This window comes from Festucalex cinctus, unplaced genomic scaffold (genome assembly GCF_051991245.1).
Source record: "Festucalex cinctus isolate MCC-2025b unplaced genomic scaffold, RoL_Fcin_1.0 HiC_scaffold_73, whole genome shotgun sequence".
In the NCBI taxonomy this organism is placed as follows: domain Eukaryota; kingdom Metazoa; phylum Chordata; class Actinopteri; order Syngnathiformes; family Syngnathidae; genus Festucalex; species Festucalex cinctus.
The window spans coordinates 131,648-146,248 of record NW_027520320.1 but is presented as its reverse complement, the minus strand read 5'-3'; positions in this window follow the sequence as shown (position 1 = coordinate 146,248).

Below are 14,601 nucleotides of genomic sequence, written 5' to 3'. Positions count from 1 at the left end.
CAATTTCATGCTAGAATCATCATCCGGATGCCAAAATAAACTAAATACAGCAAAAGATTTGAGTGCACAACGTTTGGTTTAGGTTTGACAGCCATAATCACCTTTTTATTGCTTTAAATGCGTTTTTAGCGCATGATTGTACATTTGAGCTGAATGTGTCAAAATCTTAAAAATTAACAGGTGCCCAAGCAATTTCATGCTAGAATCATCATCCGGATGCCAAAATAAACTAAATACAGCAAAAGATTTGAGTGCACAACGTTTGGTTTAGGTTTGACAGCCATAATCACCTTTTTATTGCTTTAAATGCGTTTTTAGCGCATGATTGTACATTTGAGCTGAATGTGTCAAAATCTTAAAAATTAACAGGTGCCCAAGCAATTTCATGCTAGAATCATCATCCGGAGGCCAAAATAAACTAAATACAGCAAAAGATTTGAGTGCACAACGTTTGGTTTAGATTTGACAGCCATAATCAGCAATTGTGTACATTTGAGCTGAATGTGTCAAAATCATAAAAATTAACAGGTGCCCAAGCAATTTCATGCTAGAATCATCATCCGGATGCCAAAATAAACTAAATACAGCAAAAGATTTGAGTGCACAACGTTTGGTTTAGGTTTGACAGCCATAATCACCTTTTTATTGCTTTAAATGCGTTTTTAGCGCATGATTGTACATTTGAGCTGAATGTGTCAAAATCTTAAAAATTAACAGGTGCCCAAGCAATTTCATGCTAGAATCATCATCCGGATGCCAAAATACACTAAATACAGCAAAAGATTTGAGTGCACAACGTTTGGTTTAGATTTGACAGCCATAATCAGCAATTGTGTACATTTGAGCTGAATGTGTCAAAATCTTAAAAATTAACAGGTGCCCAAGCAATTTCATGCTAGAATCATCATCCGGATGCCAAAATAAACTAAATACAGCAAAAGATTTGAGTGCACAACGTTTGGTTTAGATTTGACAGCCATAATCAGCAATTGTGTACATTTGAGCTGAATGTGTCAAAATCTTAAAAATTAACAGGTGCCCAAGCAATTTCATGCTAGAATCATCATCCGGATGCCAAAATAAACTAAATACAGCAAAAGATTTGAGTGCACAACGTTTGGTTTAGGTTTGACAGCCATAATCACCTTTTTATTGCTTTAAATGCGTTTTTAGCGCATGATTGTACATTTGAGCTGAATGTGTCAAAATCTTAAAAATTAACAGGTGCCCAAGCAATTTCATGCTAGAATCATCATCCGGATGCCAAAATAAACTAAATACAGCAAAAGATTTGAGTGCACAACGTTTGGTTTAGATTTGACAGCCATAATCAGCAATTGTGTACATTTGAGCTGAATGTGTCAAAATCTTAAAAATTAACAGGTGCCCAAGCAATTTCATGCTAGAATCATCATCCGGATGCCAAAATAAACTAAATACAGCAAAAGATTTGAGTGCACAACGTTTGGTTTAGGTTTGACAGCCATAATCACCTTTTTATTGCTTTAAATGCGTTTTTAGCGCATGATTGTACATTTGAGCTGAATGTGTCAAAATCTTAAAAATTAACAGGTGCCCAAGCAATTTCATGCTAGAATCATCATCCGGATGCCAAAATAAACTAAATACAGCAAAAGATTTGAGTGCACAACGTTTGGTTTAGGTTTGACAGCCATAATCACCTTTTTATTGCTTTAAATGCGTTTTTAGCGCATGATTGTACATTTGAGCTGAATGTGTCAAAATCTTAAAAATTAACAGGTGCCCAAGCAATTTCATGCTAGAATCATCATCCGGATGCCAAAATAAACTAAATACAGCAAAAGATTTGAGTGCACAACGTTTGGTTTAGATTTGACAGCCATAATCAGCAATTGTGTACATTTGAGCTGAATGTGTCAAAATCTTAAAAATTAACAGGTGCCCAAGCAATTTCATGCTAGAATCATCATCCGGATGCCAAAATAAACTAAATACAGCAAAAGATTTGAGTGCACAACGTTTGGTTTAGGTTTGACAGCCATAATCACCTTTTTATTGCTTTAAATGCGTTTTTAGCGCATGATTGTACATTTGAGCTGAATGTGTCAAAATCTTAAAAATTAACAGGTGCCCAAGCAATTTCATGCTAGAATCATCATCCGGATGCCAAAATAAACTAAATACAGCAAAAGATTTGAGTGCACAACGTTTGGTTTAGGTTTGACAGCCATAATCACCTTTTTATTGCTTTAAATGCGTTTTTAGCGCATGATTGTACATTTGAGCTGAATGTGTCAAAATCTTAAAAATTAACAGGTGCCCAAGCAATTTCATGCTAGAATCATCATCCGGATGCCAAAATAAACTAAATACAGCAAAAGATTTGAGTGCACAACGTTTGGTTTAGATTTGACAGCCATAATCAGCAATTGTGTACATTTGAGCTGAATGTGTCAAAATCTTAAAAATTAACAGGTGCCCAAGCAATTTCATGCTAGAATCATCATCCGGATGCCAAAATAAACTAAATACAGCAAAAGATTTGAGTGCACAACGTTTGGTTTAGGTTTGACAGCCATAATCACCTTTTTATTGCTTTAAATGCGTTTTTAGCGCATGATTGTACATTTGAGCTGAATGTGTCAAAATCTTAAAAATTAACAGGTGCCCAAGCAATTTCATGCTAGAATCATCATCCGGATGCCAAAATAAACTAAATACAGCAAAAGATTTGAGTGCACAACGTTTGGTTTAGGTTTGACAGCCATAATCACCTTTTTATTGCTTTAAATGCGTTTTTAGCGCATGATTGTACATTTGAGCTGAATGTGTCAAAATCTTAAAAATTAACAGGTGCCCAAGCAATTTCATGCTAGAATCATCATCCGGAGGCCAAAATAAACTAAATACAGCAAAAGATTTGAGTGCACAACGTTTGGTTTAGATTTGACAGCCATAATCAGCAATTGTGTACATTTGAGCTGAATGTGTCAAAATCATAAAAATTAACAGGTGCCCAAGCAATTTCATGCTAGAATCATCATCCGGATGCCAAAATAAACTAAATACAGCAAAAGATTTGAGTGCACAACGTTTGGTTTAGGTTTGACAGCCATAATCACCTTTTTATTGCTTTAAATGCGTTTTTAGCGCATGATTGTACATTTGAGCTGAATGTGTCAAAATCTTAAAAATTAACAGGTGCCCAAGCAATTTCATGCTAGAATCATCATCCGGATGCCAAAATACACTAAATACAGCAAAAGATTTGAGTGCACAACGTTTGGTTTAGATTTGACAGCCATAATCAGCAATTGTGTACATTTGAGCTGAATGTGTCAAAATCTTAAAAATTAACAGGTGCCCAAGCAATTTCATGCTAGAATCATCATCCGGATGCCAAAATAAACTAAATACAGCAAAAGATTTGAGTGCACAACGTTTGGTTTAGATTTGACAGCCATAATCAGCAATTGTGTACATTTGAGCTGAATGTGTCAAAATCTTAAAAATTAACAGGTGCCCAAGCAATTTCATGCTAGAATCATCATCCGGATGCCAAAATAAACTAAATACAGCAAAAGATTTGAGTGCACAACGTTTGGTTTAGGTTTGACAGCCATAATCACCTTTTTATTGCTTTAAATGCGTTTTTAGCGCATGATTGTACATTTGAGCTGAATGTGTCAAAATCTTAAAAATTAACAGGTGCCCAAGCAATTTCATGCTAGAATCATCATCCGGATGCCAAAATAAACTAAATACAGCAAAAGATTTGAGTGCACAACGTTTGGTTTAGATTTGACAGCCATAATCAGCAATTGTGTACATTTGAGCTGAATGTGTCAAAATCTTAAAAATTAACAGGTGCCCAAGCAATTTCATGCTAGAATCATCATCCGGATGCCAAAATAAACTAAATACAGCAAAAGATTTGAGTGCACAACGTTTGGTTTAGGTTTGACAGCCATAATCACCTTTTTATTGCTTTAAATGCGTTTTTAGCGCATGATTGTACATTTGAGCTGAATGTGTCAAAATCTTAAAAATTAACAGGTGCCCAAGCAATTTCATGCTAGAATCATCATCCGGATGCCAAAATAAACTAAATACAGCAAAAGATTTGAGTGCACAACGTTTGGTTTAGATTTGACAGCCATAATCAGCAATTGTGTACATTTGAGCTGAATGTGTCAAAATCTTAAAAATTAACAGGTGCCCAAGCAATTTCATGCTAGAATCATCATCCGGATGCCAAAATAAACTAAATACAGCAAAAGATTTGAGTGCACAACGTTTGGTTTAGGTTTGACAGCCATAATCACCTTTTTATTGCTTTAAATGCGTTTTTAGCGCATGATTGTACATTTGAGCTGAATGTGTCAAAATCTTAAAAATTAACAGGTGCCCAAGCAATTTCATGCTAGAATCATCATCCGGATGCCAAAATAAACTAAATACAGCAAAAGATTTGAGTGCACAACGTTTGGTTTAGGTTTGACAGCCATAATCACCTTTTTATTGCTTTAAATGCGTTTTTAGCGCATGATTGTACATTTGAGCTGAATGTGTCAAAATCTTAAAAATTAACAGGTGCCCAAGCAATTTCATGCTAGAATCATCATCCGGAGGCCAAAATAAACTAAATACAGCAAAAGATTTGAGTGCACAACGTTTGGTTTAGATTTGACAGCCATAATCAGCAATTGTGTACATTTGAGCTGAATGTGTCAAAATCATAAAAATTAACAGGTGCCCAAGCAATTTCATGCTAGAATCATCATCCGGATGCCAAAATAAACTAAATACAGCAAAAGATTTGAGTGCACAACGTTTGGTTTAGGTTTGACAGCCATAATCACCTTTTTATTGCTTTAAATGCGTTTTTAGCGCATGATTGTACATTTGAGCTGAATGTGTCAAAATCTTAAAAATTAACAGGTGCCCAAGCAATTTCATGCTAGAATCATCATCCGGATGCCAAAATAAACTAAATACAGCAAAAGATTTGAGTGCACAACGTTTGGTTTAGATTTGACAGCCATAATCAGCAATTGTGTACATTTGAGCTGAATGTGTCAAAATCTTAAAAATTAACAGGTGCCCAAGCAATTTCATGCTAGAATCATCATCCGGATGCCAAAATAAACTAAATACAGCAAAAGATTTGAGTGCACAACGTTTGGTTTAGGTTTGACAGCCATAATCACCTTTTTATTGCTTTAAATGCGTTTTTAGCGCATGATTGTACATTTGAGCTGAATGTGTCAAAATCTTAAAAATTAACAGGTGCCCAAGCAATTTCATGCTAGAATCATCATCCGGATGCCAAAATAAACTAAATACAGCAAAAGATTTGAGTGCACAACGTTTGGTTTAGGTTTGACAGCCATAATCACCTTTTTATTGCTTTAAATGCGTTTTTAGCGCATGATTGTACATTTGAGCTGAATGTGTCAAAATCTTAAAAATTAACAGGTGCCCAAGCAATTTCATGCTAGAATCATCATCCGGATGCCAAAATAAACTAAATACAGCAAAAGATTTGAGTGCACAACGTTTGGTTTAGATTTGACAGCCATAATCAGCAATTGTGTACATTTGAGCTGAATGTGTCAAAATCTTAAAAATTAACAGGTGCCCAAGCAATTTCATGCTAGAATCATCATCCGGATGCCAAAATAAACTAAATACAGCAAAAGATTTGAGTGCACAACGTTTGGTTTAGGTTTGACAGCCATAATCACCTTTTTATTGCTTTAAATGCGTTTTTAGCGCATGATTGTACATTTGAGCTGAATGTGTCAAAATCTTAAAAATTAACAGGTGCCCAAGCAATTTCATGCTAGAATCATCATCCGGATGCCAAAATAAACTAAATACAGCAAAAGATTTGAGTGCACAACGTTTGGTTTAGGTTTGACAGCCATAATCACCTTTTTATTGCTTTAAATGCGTTTTTAGCGCATGATTGTACATTTGAGCTGAATGTGTCAAAATCTTAAAAATTAACAGGTGCCCAAGCAATTTCATGCTAGAATCATCATCCGGAGGCCAAAATAAACTAAATACAGCAAAAGATTTGAGTGCACAACGTTTGGTTTAGATTTGACAGCCATAATCAGCAATTGTGTACATTTGAGCTGAATGTGTCAAAATCATAAAAATTAACAGGTGCCCAAGCAATTTCATGCTAGAATCATCATCCGGATGCCAAAATAAACTAAATACAGCAAAAGATTTGAGTGCACAACGTTTGGTTTAGGTTTGACAGCCATAATCACCTTTTTATTGCTTTAAATGCGTTTTTAGCGCATGATTGTACATTTGAGCTGAATGTGTCAAAATCTTAAAAATTAACAGGTGCCCAAGCAATTTCATGCTAGAATCATCATCCGGATGCCAAAATAAACTAAATACAGCAAAAGATTTGAGTGCACAACGTTTGGTTTAGATTTGACAGCCATAATCAGCAATTGTGTACATTTGAGCTGAATGTGTCAAAATCTTAAAAATTAACAGGTGCCCAAGCAATTTCATGCTAGAATCATCATCCGGATGCCAAAATAAACTAAATACAGCAAATGATTTGAGTGCACAACGTTTGGTTTAGGTTTGACAGCCATAATCACCTTTTTATTGCTTTAAATGCGTTTTTAGCGCATGATTGTACATTTGAGCTGAATGTGTCAAAATCTTAAAAATTAACAGGTGCCCAAGCAATTTCATGCTAGAATCATCATCCGGATGCCAAAATAAACTAAATACAGCAAAAGATTTGAGTGCACAACGTTTGGTTTAGGTTTGACAGCCATAATCACCTTTTTATTGCTTTAAATGCGTTTTTAGCGCATGATTGTACATTTGAGCTGAATGTGTCAAAATCTTAAAAATTAACAGGTGCCCAAGCAATTTCATGCTAGAATCATCATCCGGAGGCCAAAATAAACTAAATACAGCAAAAGATTTGAGTGCACGTTTGGTTTAGATTTGACAGCCATAATCAGCAATTGTGTACATTTGAGCTGAATGTGTCAAAATCATAAAAATTAACAGGTGCCCAAGCAATTTCATGCTAGAATCATCATCCGGATGCCAAAATAAACTAAATACAGCAAAAGATTTGAGTGCACAACGTTTGGTTTAGGTTTGACAGCCATAATCACCTTTTTATTGCTTTAAATGCGTTTTTAGCGCATGATTGTACATTTGAGCTGAATGTGTCAAAATCTTAAAAATTAACAGGTGCCCAAGCAATTTCATGCTAGAATCATCATCCGGATGCCAAAATAAACTAAATACAGCAAAAGATTTGAGTGCACAACGTTTGGTTTAGATTTGACAGCCATAATCAGCAATTGTGTACATTTGAGCTGAATGTGTCAAAATCTTAAAAATTAACAGGTGCCCAAGCAATTTCATGCTAGAATCATCATCCGGATGCCAAAATAAACTAAATACAGCAAAAGATTTGAGTGCACAACGTTTGGTTTAGGTTTGACAGCCATAATCACCTTTTTATTGCTTTAAATGCGTTTTTAGCGCATGATTGTACATTTGAGCTGAATGTGTCAAAATCTTAAAAATTAACAGGTGCCCAAGCAATTTCATGCTAGAATCATCATCCGGATGCCAAAATAAACTAAATACAGCAAAAGATTTGAGTGCACAACGTTTGGTTTAGATTTGACAGCCATAATCAGCAATTGTGTACATTTGAGCTGAATGTGTCAAAATCTTAAAAATTAACAGGTGCCCAAGCAATGTCATGCTAGAATCATCATCCGGATGCCAAAATAAACTAAATACAGCAAAATATTTGAGTGCACAACGTTTGGTTTAGGTTTGACAGCCATAATCACCTTTTTATTGCTTTAAATGCGTTTTTAGCGCATGATTGTACATTTGAGCTGAATGTGTCAAAATCTTAAAAATTAACAGGTGCCCAAGCAATTTCATGCTAGAATCATCATCCGGATGCCAAAATAAACTAAATACAGCAAAAGATTTGAGTGCACAACGTTTGGTTTAGATTTGACAGCCATAATCAGCAATTGTGTACATTTGAGCTGAATGTGTCAAAATCTTAAAAATTAACAGGTGCCCAAGCAATTTCATGCTAGAATCATCATCCGGATGCCAAAATAAACTAAATACAGCAAAAGATTTGAGTGCACAACGTTTGGTTTAGATTTGACAGCCATAATCAGCAATTGTGTACATTTGAGCTGAATGTGTCAAAATCTTAAAAATTAACAGGTGCCCAAGCAATTTCATGCTAGAATCATCATCCGGATGCCAAAATAAACTAAATACAGCAAAAGATTTGAGTGCACAACGTTTGGTTTAGGTTTGACAGCCATAATCACCTTTTTATTGCTTTAAATGCGTTTTTAGCGCATGATTGTACATTTGAGCTGAATGTGTCAAAATCTTAAAAATTAACAGGTGCCCAAGCAATTTCATGCTAGAATCATCATCCGGATGCCAAAATAAACTAAATACAGCAAAAGATTTGAGTGCACAACGTTTGGTTTAGATTTGACAGCCATAATCAGCAATTGTGTACATTTGAGCTGAATGTGTCAAAATCTTAAAAATTAACAGGTGCCCAAGCAATTTCATGCTAGAATCATCATCCGGATGCCAAAATAAACTAAATACAGCAAAAGATTTGAGTGCACAACGTTTGGTTTAGGTTTGACAGCCATAATCACCTTTTTATTGCTTTAAATGCGTTTTTAGCGCATGATTGTACATTTGAGCTGAATGTGTCAAAATCTTAAAAATTAACAGGTGCCCAAGCAATTTCATGCTAGAATCATCATCCGGATGCCAAAATAAACTAAATACAGCAAAAGATTTGAGTGCACAACGTTTGGTTTAGATTTGACAGCCATAATCAGCAATTGTGTACATTTGAACTGAATGTGTCAAAATCTTAAAAATTAACAGGTGCCCAAGCAATTTCATGCTAGAATCATCATCCGGATGCCAAAATAAACTAAATACAGCAAAAGATTTGAGTGCACAACGTTTGGTTTAGGTTTGACAGCCATAATCACCTTTTTATTGCTTTAAATGCGTTTTTAGCGCATGATTGTACATTTGAGCTGAATGTGTCAAAATCTTAAAAATTAACAGGTGCCCAAGCAATTTCATGCTAGAATCATCATCCGGATGCCAAAATAAACTAAATACAGCAAAAGATTTGAGTGCACAACGTTTGGTTTAGGTTTGACAGCCATAATCACCTTTTTATTGCTTTAAATGCGTTTTTAGCGCATGATTGTACATTTGAGCTGAATGTGTCAAAATCTTAAAAATTAACAGGTGCCCAAGCAATTTCATGCTAGAATCATCATCCGGAGGCCAAAATAAACTAAATACAGCAAAAGATTTGAGTGCACAACGTTTGGTTTAGATTTGACAGCCATAATCAGCAATTGTGTACATTTGAGCTGAATGTGTCAAAATCATAAAAATTAACAGGTGCCCAAGCAATTTCATGCTAGAATCATCATCCGGATGCCAAAATAAACTAAATACAGCAAAAGATTTGAGTGCACAACGTTTGGTTTAGGTTTGACAGCCATAATCACCTTTTTATTGCTTTAAATGCGTTTTTAGCGCATGATTGTACATTTGAGCTGAATGTGTCAAAATCTTAAAAATTAACAGGTGCCCAAGCAATTTCATGCTAGAATCATCATCCGGATGCCAAAATACACTAAATACAGCAAAAGATTTGAGTGCACAACGTTTGGTTTAGATTTGACAGCCATAATCAGCAATTGTGTACATTTGAGCTGAATGTGTCAAAATCTTAAAAATTAACAGGTGCCCAAGCAATTTCATGCTAGAATCATCATCCGGATGCCAAAATAAACTAAATACAGCAAAAGATTTGAGTGCACAACGTTTGGTTTAGATTTGACAGCCATAATCAGCAATTGTGTACATTTGAGCTGAATGTGTCAAAATCTTAAAAATTAACAGGTGCCCAAGCAATTTCATGCTAGAATCATCATCCGGATGCCAAAATAAACTAAATACAGCAAAAGATTTGAGTGCACAACGTTTGGTTTAGGTTTGACAGCCATAATCACCTTTTTATTGCTTTAAATGCGTTTTTAGCGCATGATTGTACATTTGAGCTGAATGTGTCAAAATCTTAAAAATTAACAGGTGCCCAAGCAATTTCATGCTAGAATCATCATCCGGATGCCAAAATAAACTAAATACAGCAAAAGATTTGAGTGCACAACGTTTGGTTTAGATTTGACAGCCATAATCAGCAATTGTGTACATTTGAGCTGAATGTGTCAAAATCTTAAAAATTAACAGGTGCCCAAGCAATTTCATGCTAGAATCATCATCCGGATGCCAAAATAAACTAAATACAGCAAAAGATTTGAGTGCACAACGTTTGGTTTAGGTTTGACAGCCATAATCACCTTTTTATTGCTTTAAATGCGTTTTTAGCGCATGATTGTACATTTGAGCTGAATGTGTCAAAATCTTAAAAATTAACAGGTGCCCAAGCAATTTCATGCTAGAATCATCATCCGGATGCCAAAATAAACTAAATACAGCAAAAGATTTGAGTGCACAACGTTTGGTTTAGATTTGACAGCCATAATCAGCAATTGTGTACATTTGAGCTGAATGTGTCAAAATCTTAAAAATTAACAGGTGCCCAAGCAATTTCATGCTAGAATCATCATCCGGATGCCAAAATAAACTAAATACAGCAAAAGATTTGAGTGCACAACGTTTGGTTTAGGTTTGACAGCCATAATCACCTTTTTATTGCTTTAAATGCGTTTTTAGCGCATGATTGTACATTTGAGCTGAATGTGTCAAAATCTTAAAAATTAACAGGTGCCCAAGCAATTTCATGCTAGAATCATCATCCGGATGCCAAAATAAACTAAATACAGCAAAAGATTTGAGTGCACAACGTTTGGTTTAGGTTTGACAGCCATAATCACCTTTTTATTGCTTTAAATGCGTTTTTAGCGCATGATTGTACATTTGAGCTGAATGTGTCAAAATCTTAAAAATTAACAGGTGCCCAAGCAATTTCATGCTAGAATCATCATCCGGAGGCCAAAATAAACTAAATACAGCAAAAGATTTGAGTGCACAACGTTTGGTTTAGATTTGACAGCCATAATCAGCAATTGTGTACATTTGAGCTGAATGTGTCAAAATCATAAAAATTAACAGGTGCCCAAGCAATTTCATGCTAGAATCATCATCCGGATGCCAAAATAAACTAAATACAGCAAAAGATTTGAGTGCACAACGTTTGGTTTAGGTTTGACAGCCATAATCACCTTTTTATTGCTTTAAATGCGTTTTTAGCGCATGATTGTACATTTGAGCTGAATGTGTCAAAATCTTAAAAATTAACAGGTGCCCAAGCAATTTCATGCTAGAATCATCATCCGGATGCCAAAATAAACTAAATACAGCAAAAGATTTGAGTGCACAACGTTTGGTTTAGATTTGACAGCCATAATCAGCAATTGTGTACATTTGAGCTGAATGTGTCAAAATCTTAAAAATTAACAGGTGCCCAAGCAATTTCATGCTAGAATCATCATCCGGATGCCAAAATAAACTAAATACAGCAAAAGATTTGAGTGCACAACGTTTGGTTTAGGTTTGACAGCCATAATCACCTTTTTATTGCTTTAAATGCGTTTTTAGCGCATGATTGTACATTTGAGCTGAATGTGTCAAAATCTTAAAAATTAACAGGTGCCCAAGCAATTTCATGCTAGAATCATCATCCGGATGCCAAAATAAACTAAATACAGCAAAAGATTTGAGTGCACAACGTTTGGTTTAGGTTTGACAGCCATAATCACCTTTTTATTGCTTTAAATGCGTTTTTAGCGCATGATTGTACATTTGAGCTGAATGTGTCAAAATCTTAAAAATTAACAGGTGCCCAAGCAATTTCATGCTAGAATCATCATCCGGATGCCAAAATAAACTAAATACAGCAAAAGATTTGAGTGCACAACGTTTGGTTTAGATTTGACAGCCATAATCAGCAATTGTGTACATTTGAGCTGAATGTGTCAAAATCTTAAAAATTAACAGGTGCCCAAGCAATTTCATGCTAGAATCATCATCCGGATGCCAAAATAAACTAAATACAGCAAAAGATTTGAGTGCACAACGTTTGGTTTAGGTTTGACAGCCATAATCACCTTTTTATTGCTTTAAATGCGTTTTTAGCGCATGATTGTACATTTGAGCTGAATGTGTCAAAATCTTAAAAATTAACAGGTGCCCAAGCAATTTCATGCTAGAATCATCATCCGGATGCCAAAATAAACTAAATACAGCAAAAGATTTGAGTGCACAACGTTTGGTTTAGGTTTGACAGCCATAATCACCTTTTTATTGCTTTAAATGCGTTTTTAGCGCATGATTGTACATTTGAGCTGAATGTGTCAAAATCTTAAAAATTAACAGGTGCCCAAGCAATTTCATGCTAGAATCATCATCCGGAGGCCAAAATAAACTAAATACAGCAAAAGATTTGAGTGCACAACGTTTGGTTTAGATTTGACAGCCATAATCAGCAATTGTGTACATTTGAGCTGAATGTGTCAAAATCATAAAAATTAACAGGTGCCCAAGCAATTTCATGCTAGAATCATCATCCGGATGCCAAAATAAACTAAATACAGCAAAAGATTTGAGTGCACAACGTTTGGTTTAGGTTTGACAGCCATAATCACCTTTTTATTGCTTTAAATGCGTTTTTAGCGCATGATTGTACATTTGAGCTGAATGTGTCAAAATCTTAAAAATTAACAGGTGCCCAAGCAATTTCATGCTAGAATCATCATCCGGATGCCAAAATAAACTAAATACAGCAAAAGATTTGAGTGCACAACGTTTGGTTTAGATTTGACAGCCATAATCAGCAATTGTGTACATTTGAGCTGAATGTGTCAAAATCTTAAAAATTAACAGGTGCCCAAGCAATTTCATGCTAGAATCATCATCCGGATGCCAAAATAAACTAAATACAGCAAATGATTTGAGTGCACAACGTTTGGTTTAGGTTTGACAGCCATAATCACCTTTTTATTGCTTTAAATGCGTTTTTAGCGCATGATTGTACATTTGAGCTGAATGTGTCAAAATCTTAAAAATTAACAGGTGCCCAAGCAATTTCATGCTAGAATCATCATCCGGATGCCAAAATAAACTAAATACAGCAAAAGATTTGAGTGCACAACGTTTGGTTTAGGTTTGACAGCCATAATCACCTTTTTATTGCTTTAAATGCGTTTTTAGCGCATGATTGTACATTTGAGCTGAATGTGTCAAAATCTTAAAAATTAACAGGTGCCCAAGCAATTTCATGCTAGAATCATCATCCGGAGGCCAAAATAAACTAAATACAGCAAAAGATTTGAGTGCACGTTTGGTTTAGATTTGACAGCCATAATCAGCAATTGTGTACATTTGAGCTGAATGTGTCAAAATCATAAAAATTAACAGGTGCCCAAGCAATTTCATGCTAGAATCATCATCCGGATGCCAAAATAAACTAAATACAGCAAAAGATTTGAGTGCACAACGTTTGGTTTAGGTTTGACAGCCATAATCACCTTTTTATTGCTTTAAATGCGTTTTTAGCGCATGATTGTACATTTGAGCTGAATGTGTCAAAATCTTAAAAATTAACAGGTGCCCAAGCAATTTCATGCTAGAATCATCATCCGGATGCCAAAATAAACTAAATACAGCAAAAGATTTGAGTGCACAACGTTTGGTTTAGATTTGACAGCCATAATCAGCAATTGTGTACATTTGAGCTGAATGTGTCAAAATCTTAAAAATTAACAGGTGCCCAAGCAATTTCATGCTAGAATCATCATCCGGATGCCAAAATAAACTAAATACAGCAAAAGATTTGAGTGCACAACGTTTGGTTTAGGTTTGACAGCCATAATCACCTTTTTATTGCTTTAAATGCGTTTTTAGCGCATGATTGTACATTTGAGCTGAATGTGTCAAAATCTTAAAAATTAACAGGTGCCCAAGCAATTTCATGCTAGAATCATCATCCGGATGCCAAAATAAACTAAATACAGCAAAAGATTTGAGTGCACAACGTTTGGTTTAGATTTGACAGCCATAATCAGCAATTGTGTACATTTGAGCTGAATGTGTCAAAATCTTAAAAATTAACAGGTGCCCAAGCAATGTCATGCTAGAATCATCATCCGGATGCCAAAATAAACTAAATACAGCAAAATATTTGAGTGCACAACGTTTGGTTTAGGTTTGACAGCCATAATCACCTTTTTATTGCTTTAAATGCGTTTTTAGCGCATGATTGTACATTTGAGCTGAATGTGTCAAAATCTTAAAAATTAACAGGTGCCCAAGCAATTTCATGCTAGAATCATCATCCGGATGCCAAAATAAACTAAATACAGCAAAAGATTTGAGTGCACAACGTTTGGTTTAGATTTGACAGCCATAATCAGCAATTGTGTACATTTGAGCTGAATGTGTCAAAATCTTAAAAATTAACAGGTGCCCAAGCAATTTCATGCTAGAATCATCATCCGGATG